The sequence below is a fragment of the Danio rerio genome, chromosome 15 (genome assembly GCF_052040795.2).
Source record: "Danio rerio strain M-AB ecotype USA chromosome 15, GRCz13ab, whole genome shotgun sequence".
Lineage (NCBI taxonomy): Eukaryota > Metazoa > Chordata > Actinopteri > Cypriniformes > Danionidae > Danio > Danio rerio.
In genome coordinates, this window is record NC_141035.1 from 43584313 (window position 1) to 43601142 (window position 16830).

The 16830-nt window shown below is 34.5% G+C and overlaps 1 protein-coding gene across 7 annotated transcripts in view; it reads left to right on the plus strand.

The window, feature by feature from the left end:
- Nucleotides 1–16830, plus strand: part of fat3a (FAT atypical cadherin 3a) — a 330154-nt gene that overhangs the window by 84336 nt on the left and 228988 nt on the right. The window lies entirely within an intron of this gene.

The following is a 16830-nucleotide window of genomic DNA, read 5'->3' on the forward strand; positions in this document are numbered from 1 at the left end:
ATTGTCTGGATTGGTGTTATGTATTATGATACAAAACCTTGTAATAAACTGCTAGTACATTGTTTGTTATTTTACAGACTTATTTATCTATATATTATATCTTATACATGATAATATTACTAAAATGTCAATAAAAGTCACTTTGTTAAACTTCAGAGGTGAATTTTCAACATCAAAAGTCAACAGAGCAGAGATTAACTGCAATTCACAGCTGTAAATAAACCAAAAACACTTGTGAATCATACAGAAACTGTTCATTAGCAGATATTTTTACAATAGGATCATCTGTATTGCTAATATATGGTGTGATGTGGTGTTTGCGCGCCTTAGGATGACCCCTTTTCCATCAGTGTGTTTGAGGCAGCATCCGTTTGTTTACCACCTGCAGGCTCGTCTTTTAGGAACGCTGCCAAATGAATAGAGTCGGGCCGGATCCAGACTGAGATTCGCTCTTGGAGACACTCCAGGAGAGTACAGTTGCAGGATCTTCATTTGTGGTGACTTGTGTAAACCGGAGTGGAAAAACCCCTCAGTTTATTTCTTACGATTAGGCCCACACGGAATCTGAACATGCAGAATTCTGAAGATTTTTAGTCCATCATTCATTGTGTTTATTTACTTGTGTAAATGAATATTTATTCAGTTTTTAAATGAATTTCAGTAATATTAAAGACTGATATGAAAATGTTTATAAGATTTATTTACAATACAATTTTTAAAGTAATATTTTCTGTCTTTTAGTAGAGATATTAAATGAGAGATTTGCTTTGTTTACCAAATAAAGTGGATCTAATTGGATTTGCTTTGTAAACATTAAGTGCAAGTTTAAAAGGTATTACTTTTAATTTCATATATTAAGGTTTTAGTTTTGATACTACCAAAATCTGCAGATTTTTCCCAAAATTCTGCGTAGAAATAGCAAAAAATATGCGCAGATTCTGTCTGGCCCTTCTTATGATGTTATTAGTTGTGCGTTTACGTGGACATCAGTAATCTGATTATTGAGCTTTATTATTTCATTTAAAATCTTCATTATGATTAAAACCCTGATTGATTATTGCATTTTTTTAAAACTCTCCGCTAATAGCGAAAGGCTGCAACGTAAATACATGTTCATAAAGACACTTAATAAGTATATTTCTGTGTATATATATATATATATATATATATATATATATATATATATATATATATATATATATACACACACACACACACTTAAAGTATGTGTTGCACTCTATTGATAAAACTGAGGCTTGACTTCACACTATTAAATTGTGAATCAAATCCCAATTTCAGTCTGAATAAAAGCAATATTTGATATTGTCGTAAAATCGCACAATACTTGTTGGCTTTTATAAAGCAGCTTATGCAATTCTGTGTAAACGTGGATATCTGTGAGGTAATGTTTTAAAATGCAGGTTTACCAAACAATGGGAAAACCAAATGTACCTATAAAAACACACACAAAAACCCAATGTACATGGAATAATAAAAAGTAAACAAATAAAAAATGCAGAGATATGTTTATAATTATTTTATGAAGCAGCTTATGTAATTTTGTGAAAAACAGTGTAAACGTGGATGCCTGTGAGGTTGTGTTTTAAAGTGTAGTCTTAAAGGTGCTGTATGTAAGTTTGACACCCAGTGGTTGAACTAGGTATTGCACACCTGATTCAAAACACAAGCACAGGTTGCCAGATTGAGGACACCAACAGGCGCGAGCCTTACTATCAAGCCTAATGGCTGACTTTAATCATGTTCTATAAAATAGCAACAGCAGAAGGAATAGTTTCCATATTAAAAGGAGTTTTTGTCCTAACCAACACATGAAATTTATATTTTAGAAACAGATTCTATTTCTTGCAGCGGAACAACATTATAAAATGACAATGATCGTCTCAGGTACACCTCATGTGCTTTATTCAGTGTTAAATGATAATAATGTGAATTTGAATGGCATTTTACATGACATGTATTGCCATAATACTGAAAGCAGCAGCAGATAGTTCAGCTCAAATCTTGAAAATAAAATAAACAGTTTGAAATTGAACTTCAGAACTGTGACTCAGTGCAAGCCAACACATATCAATGATTCATTATATATATATATATATATATATATATATATATATATATATATATATATATATATATATATATATATATATATATATATTTTTAAAAAGGTTAAATATGTATTAATACAATTATAAACCTGGAGTGCAGTGAGTGCACTATTCTGTGCTTCTGAATGACTGCATTCCAATTTCTGTCATGTTTCATCTGGTGCAAATAGCCAAAATGCTTATCACTGCAAATCTCGTCACGTAGCGTGTTGTTAGTACAAGGGGTTACAATGTAACCTGCTCACCTAATGCTTACCTATGTAATATTTATAATTCCTGCTAATTAATAACCACCTCGATTGGAACTCTGAATCTGTGTCTCATTTTGGAGTCTGCTACTGTCCACCGGAGGTTGGATTTCGGCCATGGACGCATGCTTTGAGAGCCTTCCTGACTGAATGAAATAGGCTGTTTTCCACCAAGCCAACCTGTGGTGCTGAAATATAACTGGCTAAACTGGCATTGGTTGGGTTAAATGACCAAAACAAAGACAGCGTTCAGGCATGGAAAACACCTTTTCAAAGCAAAATATCTGACTTCAGCAATGTTTTTCAAATAAATGTTTATCTGCAAAATTATTATTATTATTATTATTATTTTGCTTTAGAAGAGACTTACATACAGCACCTTTAACAAACAATAACTTGATTAAGAAAATCAAATGCACCAATAAAAAGCATACACACATACACATAAAAAAACATCAACTAATGTTGACAAGCTAACAAATCAAAAAAGTTTTCAGTTATGATACTTCCAAAATCATTCCATATAAATCCACATATTATTTTTTACAAAATTCTCTGCACAAATAGCAAAAATATTAGCAAATTCTGCCTGGCCATATTAAATGCAAAATAAACTCTTTATATTATTACAGTTCATTCAAATATTCATTGTTACATAAACCAAAAATTCATTAAAACCAACCTAAATAAACAAAACAAAGTTCTGTGGCAGACTTGGATGAAAAAGGGATGCGTTTAAATCAGGACGCCGCCGACACTGAAAGGTAACACAAAGTGCAATTCAAACTAAACCACACCAACATCGATCCAAGAACACTTGGACAAATCTGAGGACAAGTCTGAAGACAGGCCATGACCAGAGCTTTCCTTTCAAACTAAGCGGGCTCAGTGACATCCACACAAAAAGCGCATCAGATCAGATTAAGGAAGGGCACCAACAGAGAGCCGACTGTGGCCTGGCCTGTTGAGATGTTTCGCATTGAATGAGGATGTTGATGATGCACAAAAAAAAAGCGTATTTAAATAACCCGTCGTCCTAGTTTACATGCAAACAGACAATCAAGCAATGAAAGTAAACCGCACATTAATAAGTCAGTTTGTTTCCTGTTAGTAACATCAAATAAATTGCATACCTGAGTATTAAACTTCTGTCAGCTGCCATGGTTAATATATCACTAAAATCTAAAGAGTACTGCGAGGAAAGTTATTTTAGTGAACGAAAACTAACACCGTGTCTTAATAACATGCGACAAGCAATTTGGCAGTCTGCACCAAACCTGACGCGACATGATAAAAACATTTAAATACCAGCCACTGCACTCCCAACAAAAAATTAAAGGCTTTTAATCTAATTATTACATATTAAACATAATTAAGATTATTAACAGGCTGCTGTGTGACTGATGTTATTCTGTCACAGTCTGACTTTAATTTTCAAACTATCTGCTAGTTATTTTCTTTTCAAAAACTGAGATGAACTCTTTGCTTCTCTCTGCTTCGGCTTTTAGTTGTATGGCAATAAACTACACGCTGCAACGTGTAGTTACATTTTTTGAGAGGTGCACGTCAGTGACGCCAACGGCCACGGCGTAGGGCTATGCTTCGACGCATAGGCTGCGCCGTAGCATACGCCTGCGTTTGACGCAGAAGTATAAATTAGCCTCAAGTGTAATTACAATTGGTGCCTCGTTTTTTTTTTATTTTTTTTTTTTATAGTTTGCCATCGCTTTTTGTAGTTAAAATTTTGTAGTTTAATTGCTTTGTGCTGCTTGTAATCACTTATTGATTATAGATCAGTGCTTGTACTGTATCTCTCAGGTTAAATCTGTATGGGGCTATTCACATATTGCGTCCAAAACCACGTTGAATACATGACCTGTGCTTCTTCCTTTACTAATTTAATTAATGAACTCGCGATCCTCTGCTGTTTGCCTTTGCTTGTGCAGTCAATTTTCAAAATAGTACAACTTTTGGATTAATACTGAATGTGTGTCTTTGTTATTATTTGGGGTTAGGTTTTTTCGACCAGTCCCAACAGACTGGGTCATTAAACCAATCACAGCAGATTAGCCTCACACAAAGGAGGTGCTTGGGAACAAAGAATTGCTGAAAAAATCATATGGGAGTGATTGGGATAACTAACTATATCAATTTTTATAACAACTGTTTATTTATTTTCAGGAAACAATATAAAAAGAAAACAAATAACAAGTGCGAATTTAAACCCACTCCCACCCATCACACCCCTGACTTCAAATAAATAAATAAATAAACAAATAAAAAATACATTTTACAAAGAGATTTTACAAAGATTTTAAAAAGGATGACGCAACATTAAAAGCTATAATTAGCTTTACAATTAGGGACAATTAAATAGAATAAACTATTTAAATTTATAGATCAAAATTATTAAACCAAAAATTTGTAATAGTGTATATAATAGTAAATAATGTATTTGTGCAGAAAGCAGATTTTATTATTATTATTATTATTATTATTATTATTATTATTATTATTATTATTATATTTTTTACTTGTTCTTGGCAAGTTTTTTTTTAATTATCTTTATTTTAATTAATATATAGAAATGATCAAATAAAATAATATGTAAATAATGCCAGTGCTTAAAACTGTTTTCAATCAGGCATTATTATTATTATTATTATTATTATTATTATTATTATTATTATTATTATTATTATTATTATTATCATTATTATTATCATTATTATTATTATTATTATCATTATTATTATTATTATTATTATTATTATTATTATTATTATTATTATTATTATTATTATTATTATTATCGTTATTGTTATTATTATCATTATTGTTATGATTATGATTATTATTATTATTATTATTATTATTATTATTATTATTATCATTATTATTATTATTATTATTATTTTTATTATTATTATTATTAATATTATTATTATCATCATTATTGTTATTATTTTCATTATTATTATTATTATTATTATTATTATTACTACTACTACTACTACTACTACTACTACTACTACTACTATATTTATCATTTATTTACTTTGTTGACTCACTCACATAATCAAAGATATTTAACCATTAGAATAATTTGTCCTTCCTTGTAAATGTAATGCACTTGGAATCGATTAAACGACACGACTCTATCGTGAGGAGAAATGGCCTGTGCTTCAGCGCTAATCATTAAATATTTCAGAGGTTGAACCCAAACAGGTTCAGTGTTATTCATTCATTTATAAACCTTATTGGCTGCTAGAAACAACCCCCTCCGGAATGTTCTTCCACAATGAACCGAATGGCCTTATCATGTTGTCTAATTTCATGTTAATGACTGGTATTAGGCCATGCTTTCCTTCCATTGCCCTGTTCTTGAAGCATTCAGATAATATATGTACCTTCAGCTCATTACAGAGAACCTAACGTCTGCTATATGAATATAAAAGGCTAATTTGTCGGACAGTGATGAATCTTGACTGTATTTAATAGAGCTTTTAAAAGATGCTGCATGGGGAATTCATAACTCGCAGGTGTGTGCGTGTTGTTTCTGTATGGCGGAGAGTGAATTGAATCTCTCAGATAAAGTGGACAGGTTGACTAGACCTTAAATGGACCTGTATTGAGCTCTTTCTCAGGCTGCGATTGTGCATGTGTGTCCGTTTTCGCAGGTGGGAAATAGCCTTTGTCCTTCAGACGTGATTTGGCGAAATAAGCCAGGTTTTGTCTCTGATTGGGTTTTGTCCTTGGGTGTCACTGAGAGCGTCTGTGTGTGAGAAACTGGAGCACTATTGCAGTCAACTAAAGTGTTTATACATTTCAGAGGGCGTTTGGAAGTGCCGCTGTACAAACATCAGGAGGACTCACACAATTTCTTAACTAAATCTGTGCTATATGTTGGAATTTATGGTAGAAAAGGACATTTAGCTGCATAAATACTATTTTTTTAAGAGATGATTCATATGTGTTACGTGCCAGCAGGTATTGGTTATTTATGTTTGTAATATGTGTCTCACTAGCTGCGTCCCAAATCGCATACTTATGCACTATTATACGCCATTTTGTAGTATAAATAGTGTAATTCAAGAGTTCACACTTAGATATTGCTTGACAGCTGTAAGCAGGTTTGGCATGCTGTCCCGGGAGAGAACCCTGAGCTCGGAGATAGTTGAGCCCAGGGCTCCCGCCAGGTCCATAGAGCATGTGAGGGGAGTACGAGATCAGGTGGTTCTCGAGAGCTCCCCTTTTGGTAAAGGAGAAAAGGAGGAGAAAGGGGTGGATGGGGGGTTTCTTCGGAAAACGAAGATAAGGGAGTAATATCTAGCTAGGCTACTTATAGTGGGTTAGGATAGATCTTATTGGCTAACTAATGAGTGTAGATAGGTGGCCAGCTGCTGTCAATTATATCACGTGCTCCTCTCGAAATTAGTTTAAAAACTTCACGTAGTGCGTTCACACTGAAAACTCTAAAAATAATAAGTGCACTTTAATAATCCGGATGATGCACTCATTCAGCCGCTAAAATTAAAAGTGTGTAATGATGGACACTTCACACACTCAACGACCGCAGGTTTGCTTACGTAGCAGAAGGGGCGGAGCTATCGGACGCACATGTTGAATAACTTAATTTATTTTGGATGGTGAAAGCAAAATTCTCCTATTAAAGTGATTATAGCTCCTCCCGATGGTGAATGCGATAATACTCACGGCAGGTATTATTTGATAATTCGGTCATTTATTTCACTGATTTGGCAACCGTCAAACATCATCAGGGAAACGGTTTGAATTTCCACTTAGTAAAAAAAACAGTGTGCCATTTGGGACGCCACTTCATACATATACTATCCTGTTGAGTGTGTAAGTGCATGAGTGCATGTGTATAGTGTGCCATTTGGGACGCGGCTATTGTGATTTTCTTTCTATCACTTCAGTTCACTTCCTTGTCTTTGCCTACTGCTGTTCCTGATTGGCTGGTTCACATCCACTTGATGCAACCAATCCTGACACTGCCTTATGCTGATTGGTTCCTCTGTAACAACTTGGTTCCAGTCTCAGCCAATCAGATTGCTCTAGCTCACTATATATTTTTTCTGTCTGCCAGCAGTTTGCCAGTCTTTGTTGGCTCAACTTGTTACTGGTTTCTGTGCTTGTTTGCCCACTTGATTGAATCTGTTTATATCCTTATTTTGAAAATGGAAGTACAGTCATCAATCATTTTTTCTTAACACTTTTTTCTTTTTGATGGATTTTTATTTTATTTTTATTAAACATTTTGATCCGCTGATGAACAAAGAGACTAAGTTAAAGGAAAATGAATGAAGGAAATTAAAAACTTGTATTAGTCGAAAATGAGTTAAAACACATTTTATGGCTGCAGCGTAAGTGTGTGAATGAGTGTGTATGGGTGTTTCCCAGTACTGGGTTGCAGCTGGATCCGCTGTGTAAAACATATGCTGGATAAGTTGACGGTATATTCCGCTGTGTCAACCCCTGATGAATAAATGGACTAAGCCGAAGGGAAATGCAGAATATTTGGAAGGTAATATGTAATTTAATAATGTCAGTGCATAAACAATTCATAAAACAGGCTTTATTGTTATTATTTTCATATTTAAAAGGAAACAGAAAATGAATTATTAAATAAAATGTGTAAATAATGCATTAGTGCAGAAAAAAGGCTTTATTATTTTTTAAATGTTGTTTGTTGACCTGTTCTTTACTTGATTTTAATTTAAATATAGAGAAATATAGACTTTTTGAATAAAAGCGTCTGCTAAATGAATAAATAAACAGTCAAATATAATATGTAAATAATGTATTAATGCAGAAAGCAGACTTTATTATTATTATTCATTTTTAATTTTTTCATGTTTGCTGACTTGTTTGGAGGCACTTAAAAAAGTTATTTCGAAGAATATTTGGAAACCGGTAGCCATTGACTCGTATTGTATTTTTCTCCCTGTTATGGATGCTATGGATTTCAACATTCTTTGCAGTTTCTTGTTTGTCTTAGTTCAAGTAAATGGTGAACCAAGGGTGTGAACGAATGTTTAAATATTCCATCTGCAATAATTACTTAACAATAAAAACACTTTTTGAATATATATGTCGCTTTAAAATAATAGGGTCTGAAAAAATAAGTAGCAGACTTTCCTTTTCCCAATCATGTTAAAGCATACCTAGCAATACTCCCGTTTTTCCTGGGAGTCCCCCGTATTTCAGACCCATCTCCTGCCCATCTCCCGAAACACTCGCGGAATTTTATGATCCGAATGTTGGCGGGTATGTGTTAAAGGGATCGTTCACCCAAAAATGAACATTTACTCACTCTAGACCTTAATGTGGGTCTTTATTCTGTTGAACACTAAAGAAAAGTTTTTGATAAAATGGCTGAAAACCTGTAACCATTGACTTCCATAGTAGGAAAAACAAATACTGTGGAAATCAATGGTTAAGGGTTTTTGACATTTTTCGAAGTATCTTTTTTTTTGTGTTTAAAACAAGTAAATAATTTATAATGAGTAAAGGGTGAGTAAATTATGACATAAGTTTCTTTAATACGTGAACTATCAATTTAATATGCTTATTTTTCCTCAAAAAATATTGTGAAACAATATAAATGCAGCAGCCGATTGCTAACTCGACTGTATATATGTCCAACATTGTTCATAATAATTATGATAGTCTGCTTTTTTATTAAAGTAGGTTAAATTAGCATAAAAACATTTGTTGTCATGGCTTTTTGTCTTTTTTTTTTTTTGTTTTTTTGTTTTTTTTGCAGCGTAGCTTAATAAGCACATTCTGGAATATTGTCAAAGAAAGAAACTACAAAGAAAGAAAAAAAGTTTTAAAAGCACATGAAAGAGTTAATGATGAAGCAGTTGTCATTTTTTGGGTGAGCTGCCCCTTTAAATGTAAAGAAACAAATAATCAAAAAATAATAATTCATGATCCTAAATATGCACATTGAAAAATCCTGCTAAAGATGCCTAGAACATTAGCTTTAGCACATTTACTCCGTCAGTTTTTATTCTTGACTTGGGAAATACAGTGTCTGGAGCTGTCAGCACCCCGCTGGATCCAGATATCTGGGTTCAAAACCGCATTTGGCTTGTATAAAAACCTCATCCTGACATGAAAAAGAGAATTACACAGTCTGTGGAGTTTTCCAGGACGGTGTGTGCAGATTTACTAGTTGAACTTGTTCAGCGAGACTCGACCCTTTCATTAAACCTCCTGCAAAAAGACAGATGAGAAATGGAAGGCTGATTTTAAATGTCATTGCAACTGTGGAGCAATGGCCAATCAGCATGCGAGAATCTGATACAAATCTGCTCACGAATGCAGCCGATCATCAGCTTTGTAGCTATTTATCAACTTTGAAGTCTTGTCTAGCTAATAGTTGACAGGCTGGAAATCATTAGCCTAAAAGGTGCTAATGCTAACGCCAGTTTGTGAGAGAGGAGACTAGAGGCCGTTTTGTTTTAATGGAAGTCAATGGAGGAGAGCCGTCAGTACATGGAATAAACTTTTGTGAGGAAATAATTTGTCATTTAAGTAATCGAAAACCTGTTCGATAATCTTCAACATGTTTTACACTAAACAACACACTCACTGTGAATCGAATCTGTATTTTACCCTTAAGAAAATGTTAGTTGTTTAGAGAAGGTACAGTATATCAGCTGTGAATGCTGACCAATGACATTGGTCATGATAGATGCCATTACATGATAGAGGTGGAATCCATGTTAGCAGTTTAGTTTTTTCTGTGAGTAATACACAGATTTCCATCTCCATCTAGTTTTTTTCCATCTCTCTTTGGTTTTGACAGATTTTTTTTTTTTGTAAGCTCTTTTTTCAGTGGACATTTAAAAAAAAGAAACATTTATTAATTCAGTTTCCTTTAGCTTAGGGGAGAGTGGGGCACAAAGAAACACTTTTTGATTTTGGCCAAATAATGAACAACCACCATCTTCACATCATAGACAATTGCCTTCAGATGACCTCAAAGACCAAAGTATAAGCGGGTCAGATTGGGAGACCTTTGGGGCCCACGATGACCAATCCACTTTTCAGGTAACTGTTCATTTAGGAATGCTCGGACCTGACACCCATAATGTGGTGGTGCACCATCTTGCTGTAAAATCTCAGGGAACTTGCCAGCTTTATTGCATGAAGTGGGAAACACATCATCATGTTGCAATTTCAAATATCCAGTGGCCCTGAGGTTTCCATTGATGAAGAATGGCCCCACTATCTTTGTTGTGTATGGTGTGAAGATACAAGATGTGCAGCGCCTGAAACTACGGATACTGAAAGCCTTTGCTGGCATTTGTCCTGCGGTGTTGCTATTAGTGTGTGAAGAGTGGGAGAAGAGGGTTGCATTGACACACATCCAGCACATTAAACACATTATATAAGTGGTCAGAAACTTATAAATAACTCATGAAGAAATAAAGTTACATTAAAACCAAGCACACCATTGCTTTTCTTGTGAAATTTCCGATAAGTTTGATGTGTCACATGACCCTCTTCCTATTGAAAAAAAAACAAAAGTTTAATCAAATATGGCCGACTTCAAAATGGCCACCATGGTCACCAATAATCTTGAGAAGTTTACCCCCTTACATATACTAATGTGCCGCAAACAGGACATTAAGATCACCAACCATTGCCATTTTATTATGATGTATCCATATAAATGGCTCACCCTGTACATTAGAACCAAAATATCGTTGCTGCTTGTTCAGACTGCTTATCTAAAATGAGCTGAATCAACACAATTCTTGAGAGTTTTGGGGGCACCAAACTTAGTTCTAAACATCTAATCTGCTTAAATTTGTCAAAACAATGAAGTTATCTTAATTTTCTGTTGGGACAACATGAAGGAATTATATGAAACCTATCTTTTTTATTTACAGTGTAAAGCAATTTTCTAAAATAGATCTATTCAGATTCTTTCAAAAAAACTACTGGCAAATGATTCGTTTGAAACATTTGTTGTAACTCATTTTCGACTAACACAAATTTTAAACTGTTATTTTCATTCATGAATTCATTCATTTTCCTTTGGTTAATGCCTAGTTCAGACTGCGTGATTTTAGCCCCGATTTTGGCTCGCCGACAGGTTTTGAGAAATCGCCGACAAATGCCTGAAATCACAGGCAAATCGGTGCTCATGCACGTGAGTGACAATCACACAGTATGAACTTTCAAAGACGCGATCTGAGAGAATCGCCGATGAGTCGCCGATGCCTGTGAGATATTTGGCATGCTAAATATCTGGAGCTATCGGCGATTCAAATCATGCCGTGTGAATTGAGTTTTGACTGAAAATAACATCAGCCATCGCCTACAGCCAATGAGAGAGCCGCTTTCACTTGTGTGTGCGTGTGTGTATACCTGCTGCAGGCCAGTGGGAGGCTGGGGGAGAAGTTAAAAGCGCTCTTTTTAGATTTATTTGGACCCACGAAATGGAGGAAAAACTAGTGGAGGTTTGACAGGACTCAGGAGCAACCGTGTCTGTTTGACGTTTCATGCAGAAAGAATTTAGTTTATTATCAACGTTGAGGAGAAATGGCTAATTCCCTTTAAACCCAGGTGAGCAAATATGTACATGTTCTACTCCATTAAAGGCTTCTTTCTCATTATGTAGTTAATAACAAAAGATATACTATGTGTTTTTGGCTGTGAGACGTAGTTTGGATGAAGTTGTCGGCGATTCTTCCTATAGTAAAGTCATGCAATGTGAAAACCCCTGACGCCGATCCATCTTGCAGTGTAAACAAAGCAGCGACGAAATGCTAGCCCAGATAGTCAAGCAGTGTGAAAACATCTGTGATACGACTACTTTGAAAATCATACAGTCTGAACTCGGCGTTAGTCCAGTGGTTCTTAAACTTTTTTCATCAAGTACCACCTCAGAAAAAAATTGTCTCTCCAAGTACCACCAAAGTGAGCAGTATTGAAATACAGTAGCGTAGTAGGCCCCGTAAAGCAGCTACAACTTTGCAAAGTAAAAAAAAAAAAAACGTAGCAGATTACCTCAGAAATATAGGCTATATGTCATATATGGCATATTATATACATCATTTTTGATAAATTTTGAAATGTGTATAGCATGTAAATGACATATTTCATTCCTCCGCGTACCACTGGAAGGAAGCCTGCATACCACTACTGGTATACGTACCACAGTTTGAGAACCACTGGTTTAGTCTCTTTATTCATCAGTGGATCAGTCTCTTTAGTCATACACACTCATTCACACACTACAGGCACTTTAGTTTATTCAATTCACCTATAGAGCATGTCTTTGAACTGTGGGGGAAATCTGAGCACTCAGAGGAAACCTACGCCAACGCGGGGAGAACATGTAAACTCCATATAGAAATGCCAACTGACCCAGCCGGGACTTGAACCAGCAACCTTCGTGCTGTGACGTGACAGTGCTAACCACTGAGTGCCACCCAGGTAATTTCAACGAATGTTACAGATCAAACAAAGAATTTTTTGATGTGTTAAACAATCAAATTCATCTCAGTTCTCTGTTCACTTCAGAACTGCTTCATGCAATAAGCGTAAACGATTTGACGCTTCACGTTTATAAACTGGTCTAGCAGCCAATCGCTATCCACCAAACCACTGACACAAAAGCCGAACACAGACTTGCTGTAATTACAACCAGCAAGACGAGAAAATACAGTTATTGACGTTTCTGATTAGACGGAGGAACTTTAACTCGGCCTCCTCACATCTGAAGAAAGAAATTATTGTAAGTAATCCCGCGGCCGAAGACCAAATGAATCCAGTGTGCCTGTGCATAATGTATTTAATTATTTTTTCCTCTCGAGAGAGAATGCGAGACGAGTCAATCAGTGTCATACCAACCACATACATCTGACCGCTGCTGCGTGTGTGTGTGTGTGTGTGTGTGTGTGTGTGTGTGGATGTATTGTAATGCCTGGTGTGTTCGTGGAGGTTAACGGGGTGTGTGCTGTTGAGGGTCGAGTTACATAGGCGACCTGCTTATAGTAAGTGATTTACCAGTCCTGCTCTGGACAGACAATGTGTGTGTGTGTGTGTGACATTTAGAAATGTCTTTTCAAACGGTGCTCACTTTTGAGTGTGCTTCCCTTCAGTGATAACCCTTGAACCTGCAGACAAAGAAAGAGAGAGACTGAATGAGTTCAAGTGGAGACAGAGAAATAACAGAAAGTTGAAGAAAAAAAAAAAGAGTAAGAGGAAACCGTCTCGCTCTCTCATACACTCAAAAACAGTGATGTCTGTTCATGCTAGTTATTTAAAATGAGCTGAAACAACACAATCCTTAAGTTTTTTGGGGACAACTTAATTGTTTTATGTTCAATCCATTTAAATTTGTAAAAAATAATGAGTTAAATTAATTAATAAACTAATTGGCCTTAGTGTTTGTGTAAGAATGTAAGCGTGTATGCCTGTTTCCCAGTACTGGGTTGCAGCTGGAAGAGCATTCGCTGTGTAAAACATATGCTGGAATAGTTGGCGGTTCATTCCGCTGTGGCAACCGCTGAAAAATAAGGGACTAAGCTGAAGGAAAATGAATGAATGAGTTCAAATGTATGTAAATGATGAGCGACTAAATGAGGAACCCTGTATGGTGTTTTGTGATTAGCGTCTGACGGTATATTGGGAAATGGTGTTTGATTGATGTATTGCTAATTGTCTCCGTCATTATGATACACTGCAGATGATGTTCTGTACTCTACATGGGAGTTTATCATTAGATATGGAATGATGTGAACACTGTATTATGATGTCTTGAATGACATTAATGCGATTAATATGTTGCCATGGATACAGTCGTCTGCTTAATGCTAAAAAATGTAAATTGAAATGCCATGTCATATATTTTTAGTTGGATTTTAGCATGGATGCTGAAATGAAAATCTCATTTATTTTCTTTATGGAGAAATTGATCTTGTTTTTCGTTAATGACGTTTTTATGTAAACATCTCATGATTGTTTTTGGTATATTTTTGTCATATTTGCTGGTCTATACTATATATCTTGTTCAGTTTTCTGTCGCAAAGTATTGCGTAATCTGTAATGTAATTATAGTGTTATATTTATATTTGTGAAATGAAAGTATTTGTCAGATTTGTTTGGTTTAATTTCATTTTTTATATTTTCGTTTTACATAATTGATTATTGTTACTTTTTTGTCATTTATTTCTTTTCATCTTTTTTTAGTTCTTTCTTTCTTTCGTTTTAGTTCTTTTATCTTTCTTTTTAGTTCTTTTTCTTTTTAGTTCTCTCTCACTTTCGTTTCTTTCATTCTTTCTATTCTTTTTTTCTTTCTTTTAGTTCTCTCTTAATCTTTTTTTAGTTCTTTCTTTTTTTAGTTTTCACTTTCTTTTTAGTTCTTTCTTTTTAGTTTCTTTCTTAATCTTTTTTATTTTAGTTCTCTGTTAATCTTTTTTTATTTTAGTTCTCTCTTAATCTTTTTAGTTCTTTTTTAATTTGTTCTCTATTTTTGTTATTTCTTTCTTTTTAGTGCTTTCTTTCTTGTAATCTATCTTTCTTTTGAGTTCTCTTTTTTAAATATTTTTAGTTATTTTTTTCTTTTAATTCTCTTTCATTTGTTGTCTCTTTTTAGTTCTTTCTTTCTTTTTAGTTCTCTTTTAATATTTTTTTAGTTCTTTCTTTTTTAATTCTCTCTTTCGTTTGTTCTCTCTTTTTAGTTCTCGCTTTTGTAATTATTTCTTTTTAGTTCTTTCCTTTAATCTTTCTTTCTTTTTAGTTTTATCTTTCTTTTGTTCTCTCTTTCTTTTTGGTTCTTTTGTACCTTTAGTTCTTTCCTTCTTTTTTTAGTTCTCCTTGTTTTCAGTTCTCTCTTTCTTTTCGTATTTTAGTTCTGTCTTTTTAGTTCTGCATTTTTTTAGTTTTTTCTTTCATCTTTTTTAGTTCTTTCTTTTTAGTTTGTTCTTTCTTACTTTTTAGTTCTTTCTTTCTTTTTAGTTCTGTCTTTCTTTTCATTTTTAGTTCTTTTTAGTTTATTTTTAGTTGTCTCTTTTTATTAGTCTCTTTCTTTTTAGTTATTTCTTTATTTTTAGTTGTCTCTTTTCATCTTTTTTAGTTCTTTCTTTTTAGTTCTCTCTTTTTTTAGTCCTTTCTTTTTTAGTTATTGCTTTTTTCTTTCTTTCTTCCTTCCTTCTTTTCTTCCTTCCTACCTTCTTTCCTTTCTTCCTTCCTTTCCTTCTTCCTTCCATTCCTCCTTTCATCCTTCCTTCCTTCATTACTTTAGTGCTTCTTGTAGTGTGCCTTTTTCCCATCTAAATGTTATAATTGTTTGTTTTTCTTTCCAGCTTTATTTTCATTTAAACTCATTAGTCAGTAATTCAGTATACTGTACGTCCAGTATGTTCAGTTTTAATCACATATTCTGCATGCTTGTCCATAAATTAAATAATCTACATAATGTTTTTTTTTTCTTTTGCCTATATATATATATAGAGAGAGAGATCTACTTATACATTTGACTCATTGTTTATTCAAATTGTTGTGATTCACTTCAGATCCAGTTGTTTCGCTGCATGACTTCCTCAGATCCCAGTATAGAAAACACCTGTAAAAACACTTAAACATTGCACATGTAATCAGAGTTTTAAGAGCTCAGCCAGTTGTTCAGTCCAACAATACAGGCACTCTTTGACCTTCACTCTCCATTCGCCTCTGTTTCTCTTCTTCCTTACCTAATGCTAGATTCATACATGAAAAGCTCAATACCAGCTGGACTGTCATTCTCTTAAGAACACACACACACACACACACACACACACACACACACACACACACACACACACACACACACACACACACACACACGCACACACACACGCACACACACGCATTGGCTTTAATGGATATAACAGACTGTTGACTATAATAAGCTGAATGATTGAGATATTTTACTTTAGCCTCAGGTTATTTGGGTGTTCATAGCAGACGTGACATAGATAGACCTCTAGCGTGCTTGTGTGTGTCATTTGTTTTTTCAATGTAATAGATACTCTTTCTACAACTCACTACCGCAGCAGCCTTTCCATTATGTGTAATGAACTTACCAGATTTCCTCACTGCGCGTCTGTGTGTGTGTCTGTGTTTGAGCTATTTGCGATCACACGTATGGAAACTCTCCAGATTGTGTGCGCGCGCATGTCTTGAGTTACGGGATGTCAGAAGGCTTCATAAATGTAGAGTTTCCTCTTAATGATGTATGATTTGAAAATGTTATTGCTGTTTAATCAGGACGGTCTGGAGCTGTAATACATCACATGCAGATCACTGCTGTGACGTTTGTGTGTGGGTTTAGGTTTAGTTTGAGGATCAGTGAAGTAAATCTGCCTAAAACTCCCCTCTGAAACATTTTGGTACATCTTTATTTGGGGAAAATAATTAGGCGA